At 50.7% G+C, this 6,000-nt stretch overlaps 1 pseudogene; it reads left to right on the top strand.

Annotated features, from left to right (window-relative positions):
- Positions 1 to 791: 791 nt before the first annotated feature.
- Positions 792 to 3,656, top strand: LOC106634241 (tubulin alpha-3 chain-like; annotated as a pseudogene).
- The last annotated feature ends 2,344 nt before the right edge of the window (positions 3,657 to 6,000 follow it).

Below are 6,000 nucleotides of genomic sequence, written 5' to 3'. Positions count from 1 at the left end.
CACCACTCTCCTTCCTTGTTGGCTGGCACCCATTCTCCTGCCCTGCCCTGCCCATGGGAGACTCCCAGTGCCTGAATGCAGAGTGGAAAGTCCTGCAACACAGAGAGTTGGGGGCGGGGAAGTTCAAGAAAGGGGTGGGCAAGGTGGGAGTTCATTGAAGCTGAATCCAAATGCTGGCTCTGCCACTGAGAAAACGGGGTGACCTATGAAAGCAGCTCAGTTTCCAGTCTGTGAAATGGCCCCCACAAGACCTCATAGGCTTGGGGCTGTGGTGAGCATGAAGTGAAATGCACTCCTGAAGTGATCAGCAGAGTGTGTGACCCATGTAAGTGCTCCATGCACAGTCACCTGGGCTATTATTGCCAATCCTGGCAATGGGGCAGTGAGGGCTTCTGAAGTGGGTGGTGATATCACTGCCAGACATAATCATCGATGGGGTGGCTGCCCCCCACCACAGCAGTCTCTACAGTACCAGGAGGTAGGCGGTTTTAACCGCTTGACACAGAAGCTGGTGGGCACACAGGGAGGGGGAGGTCGGGGCAGAGGGGACCCAGCCATTGGGAGCCAGAGCCACCATGCAACCCCAGGACAGTTAACCTGTAAGGCCTTTTCCTCTGCCTCAGACCTGGAGGTTTGGGGGATGGCAGAAGAGGGGGGAGGGGGGGTGGTACCTGGCTTTGCATCCCACTGGCTGAGGAGTGGCTCCGTCCCCCAGATGTGGACCTGTCGGAGAAGCAGCTGGGAGTGGCAGGAGCCCAGGCCCTCTGTGCCGCCCTCACAGTGAACCAGGCCATGCGGAAGATGCAGCTGTCAGGGAATGGCCTGGAGGAGCAGGCGGCCCAGCACCTTGATGAACTCCTGCTGGCCCACACAGACCTGAAGTCCCTGGACCTGAGCTACAACCAGCTGAATGACCAAGCAGGTAACGCCTGCGCAGGGCACCATGGCCATGAAAGCTCAGCTTCCTGGGGCAGGGGTGGGTGGGGGTTGGCAGGACCGCGCTGCACATCGCCAGGGAGCATGTGCTCTGGTTCCTGCTCCCCACACCCCACCTTGCCCCACTCCTCTTCCACTCCAGCCACACGGAACTCTTCATTCCTTCCACCAATATCTCATTGCGCGCCGCTGTATGTGCTGGGCACTGACTTAGCCACCAGGGATCCACCTTGAACAAAACCAAGTTCCTGACCTCAAGGGACAATGTTAACAACGTCATTCTGAGTAATTATTGGCACTGCAAAAGAAACAAATAGTTTATGCTTCTAGAGAAGAATGGGGACCCCCTGCTCTAAAGAGGTGGCTGGGGAGGCCTCTGTGAGGTGACATTTAAGCTGAAATGTGCAGGGTGGGAAGGAGTCAGCCATAGCAAGATCAGAGGGAGAGCATTTCAAGCAGAGGAACAGTGAGCATGCGGGCCTGTTTCCCAGACTGGCGGACAGCAGTGTGCCTAGGCTAGGGAGCCAGGGAAGCGTGGCCAGGCTGTGGGGTGGAGAGGGCAGAGGGCTGCAGGGCTGTAGGCCGTGGCAAAAAGGGTATAGATTTTGTTCCAGGTGAGGTAGAAGACATGGTTGGGATTCCTTGGTCTCATCACTCTCATGCCCCTGAGTGTTTGCTTTGCCAGGAATTTGCACTTCTACCTGCCTCTCCTCAAATGGTCCAATAATAGTAACAATCACCTGTGACCCTGGGTTAGGCATGCAGATGTTGACCCTGGACCTGCTGAACCAAACTCTTAGGGGAATGCCGGTAAATCTGCATTTTAATGGATGCCCCAGGAGAGCTCTTTTCTGCAGCGTTTCAGAAGCTCTCATCTGGCTCAAGCAGCTTAGAGGGAGTGGGGTGGCACCAGACTTGGCCTTTGAGAATTGGCCCTGGAGTGTAACTGCCAGAGAAGCAGTTTGTCTTCTAAAAAAATTACTACTGGGAGTCAGTGAAATTAAAAGACAGGCTTATTTCAGACTTTGACAAACTGAATATAGGTGTCTCTTTGGACCTGCACAGTAAAAGCGCAAGTGCCAGAGAGGCAGCCGGGATGGAGGGCCTGGAAGCTAAGGTGCTATGAAGGTTTCACAAACAGACACATGTACATGAGGGAGGTGGGTGGGGACTGGAAATCAACAGGCCCAGCAAGGCCATTTTTTTTCTCCAAGAGATCTGTGGGAGGGCCCGACTCCCTTGAGAGGTGAAGGAGCTTGGATCTGTGCGTCCCCACTTGATCCATGGCAATGGTAGCACCTACTGCATAGGATGGCTGCAAGGGTCACACAGAACAAGCATTGGCAGTTGCAGGGGTGTGTGGAAGAAAGAATCTTCCTGCCCTTGAGCTGTTCAGCAAAAACAGGGCCTCCCCACAAAGTGGGGGATTACTGTCTGACCCTGCCAGCCCTAGAAGTGTCTGAGTAAAGAGGAAAGTACATGTATTTGAGTACCTGTATTATCAAATCCAGTGCTGGGCGCTGAGTCTAGTTCTCAGGTAGAGAGGGGGCAATGCCCTGAGTCCTTGCTTCTGTGCAGGGAGCTCTCCATGGTGCTAAACAAGAGTGTCTGTAGCCACGGGTGCCAGTCCAGCAGGCTGGCTGAGCGCTCTGGTTAGTCCATCTGTTTTTCTTCTGTGTATTTCTTCAAACCAGCCTTCCTAGACCTCTGCAACGTCTTACTGTGAAGTGTGCGTGGTGATTTGTGCATAGATCTGTATTGTCTGCTTTTCTCTGCTTCAAAGTGTGATGCGTGTTCATTATGGATGGTCTGAATCCGTATCAACTCTCAGAGGCAAAGAGAAGTGGCCCCAGCTTGGTGGAGGTTGGTGGTGTGGCTCCCACGGGCATTGGCTTACGTTGTCTGGTTTCTCTCAGGCAGATCTGTGCATGGGACTGCAGGGCTTCCTCATCTTCCACAGCTTTGGGGGCGGCACTGGCTCTGGGTTCGTGTCTCTGCTTATGAAGCGGCTCTCGGTGGACTACGGGAAGAAGTCCAAGCTGGAGTTTGCCATTTGCCCAGCCCCCCAGGTATCCATGGCCATGACGGAGCCCTACAACTCCATCCTGACCACCTACACGACCCTGGAACATTCTGACTGTGCCTTCATAGTCGACAGCAAAGCCACCTATGACATGTCGGCACAACCTGGACATCGAGTGTCCCACGTACACCAACCTCAGTCGTCTGGGCAGATCGTGTCCTCCATCACGGCCTCCCTGTGATTCGATGGGGCCCTGAATGTGTACTTGACAGAATTCCAAACCAACCTGGTACCATACCCCCACATCCACCTCCCCCTGGCCACCTACGCCCTGGTCATCTCAGCCAAGAAGGCCTACCATGAGCAGCTGTCCATGGCCAAGATCGCCAGTGCCCGCTTCGAGCCAGCCAATCAGATGGTCAAGTGTGACCCTCACCATGGCAAGTACATGGCCTGCTGCATGTTGTACAGAGGGGATGTGGTCCTGAAAGATGTCAGTGCGGCTGTCGCCACCATCAAGAGCAAGCACACCAACCAGTTTGTGGACTGGTGTCCGATTGGATTTAAGGTAGGACTGGGTGATGTGGAGTCCTTGTGCCATCAGGAAGCAGCAGACCTGCAGAATAATGCTGCCCCTGAAGGCCCACATCCTTTATGGAGACAACCCCTTTTCACGTCAGCTAGGTTGCAAGGATAATAATTTTAGTAATTTATTTCCTACTGCCTTATACTTTACCAAATACTTTATGTTCCCTCATACCTTAACCACTACCCTTTAAAGTTCATGGGGCAATATTACCAGCATCTTACACTTTAGAAAACAGAGGCTGAGGCTGGGCGCGGTGGCTCATGCCTGTAATCCCAGCACTTTGGGAGACCAAGGCAGGCAGATCACGAGGTCAGGAGATTGAGACCATCCTGGCTAACACGGTGAAACCCCGGCTCTACTAAAAAATACAAAAAATTAGCTGGGTGTGGTGGCAGACACCTGTGGTCCCAGCTATTCGGGAGGCTGAGGCAGGAGGATGGCGTGAACCCGGGAGGCAGAGCTTGCAGTGAGTCGAGATTGCACCACTGCACTCCAGCCTGGGCAACAGAGCGAGACTACATTTCAAAAAAAAAGAAAGAAAGAAAAAGAAAAAAGAAAAGAAAACAAAGGCTGAGATAGCTTTAGGTGTCTGGAGCCTCACAGGCAGCAAGTGATGCGGAGAGAAATCAGAGATTATCTGACTGCAGGTCCTGGTCTATCCTCCACATTACTCCACTGCTCACTTTAGTAATTTGTCAGGTTCTATGTTATCATTTTTTGTGTTATAAATAGTGGTTTTTACACTTCACATCATCTTGGTCACCTGTCGTCACTGAATTTTGGGCAACACTAATATTTCTGTAAAGATTTTTAAATATATTGTGTAGTGTTTACTGTGAAGACCAAAGGCAGGTCTTTGCCCTTTCTCCAAACCAAGCAGAGACTTCTGCCTCACACACAATCAGACTGATGATTTGGTGCTCCTTTAGCTATGCTTACAGTCAGTTGTCTACCAAAAGAAAAGTACCATGTATTTGGAAGCCAAATAACAGAATGTCAGGCTCGAAGATCTGTTGTGATGACTAGGCTAAATGCCTCACCACACCTGTGTTGGTCAACTTTGTGCCCTATGGTTAGTTAAGAGCCCCTGTCTACAGTGGTTTCCCACATTAGGCAAAGCTATAGATCCCACATTTATAAGTCTCAATGAGTTCTGAAGGTGTTTGAGGAGTTGCAAGTTCCAGGATCATTCCAGATTGAAATGATATGAGAAAGTCACAGGTATGTGTCTTCTTTTTCCCATGTGGAATGGCCATAACTTGCCTCTGAACGCACACAACTTCTTGAATCTGTCTGGCCCTCTCTCAGCCACTTTACAACACCTTGACACAGATCATCTCTCTTTTTCATCTCACGTTGATGCAAATCATCTTTAAGTTGACAGATTTAAAGTGATTCATAGAACAGGGTAAAATTGGCCAGGCTCAGTGACACATGCCTGTAATCCCAGCACTTTGAGAAGCCCAGGTGAGAAGATTGCTTGAACCCAGGAGTTCAAGACCAGCCTGGGCAACATAGTGCGACCCTGTCTCTACAAAAGATATAAAAATTATCCGGGTATGGTTGTGCATGCCTGCAGTCATAGCTAATGGGGAGGCGGAGGTGGGAGGATCGCTTGAGACAGGGAGGCAGAGATTGCAGTGAGCCAAGATCACCACTGTACTCCAACCTGGGCAACAGAGCGTGACTGTCTCAAAAAAAAAAAAAAAAAAGAGGAAAAAGAAGGGTAAAATCTACAACAGTTACACCAACCTGGAATGTTCATTACACGTTACATAGGAGGATTACAGACCTTAGATGTTAGATGTTACAGGTAGGAGGTGAAACCCTCCATTCTGTGTCTAATTATTAAGCCTCTCAACTTGAATAGAGGAATTTTTCTTTCAATTAGTGTTACATTTGGAAGGTGAAGACATCCTTAGCTGGCAGGCACTGTGGGAGATGCTATGCTGTGCAGAGGTTTCCTGTTGTAACTAAGTCTTGTGAGACAGTAGGGAGGCTAGTCTGTGGGGAGATAAAGTCACAGCCTCTCCTCCCCCCAGAAGATAGTCCAGCCTCAGATGGACCTTGTTGAATTCTCTTTGCTCTTAAGTTCCTTTTTGTCAGTCTTAGTGTGATTTACCGTACATTCTTGTTTGTTTGTTTGTTTGTTTGTTTTGAGACGGAGTTTCACTCTTGTCACTCAGGCTGGAGTGCAGTGATATGATCTCGGCTCACTGCAGCCTCTGCCTCCCCGGTTCAAGCAATTCTCCTGACTCAGCCTCCTGAGTAGCTAGGATTACAGGCGCCCGCCACCATGCCTGGCTTTTTTTTTTTTTTTTTTTTTGAGACAGAGTCTTGCTCTGTCGCCCAGGCTGGAGTGCAGTGGCACGATCTCAGCTCACTGCAAGCTCCGCCTCCGGGGTTCATGCCATTCTCCTGCTTCAGCCTCCCGAGTAGCTGGGACTACAGG

Source organism: Pan paniscus, chromosome 23, assembly GCF_029289425.2.
Source record: "Pan paniscus chromosome 23, NHGRI_mPanPan1-v2.0_pri, whole genome shotgun sequence".
NCBI classification, from domain to species: Eukaryota; Metazoa; Chordata; class Mammalia; order Primates; family Hominidae; genus Pan; species Pan paniscus.
Note: the sequence above shows the minus strand (reverse complement) of the source record. Positions and strands in the feature narration are given on the sequence as shown.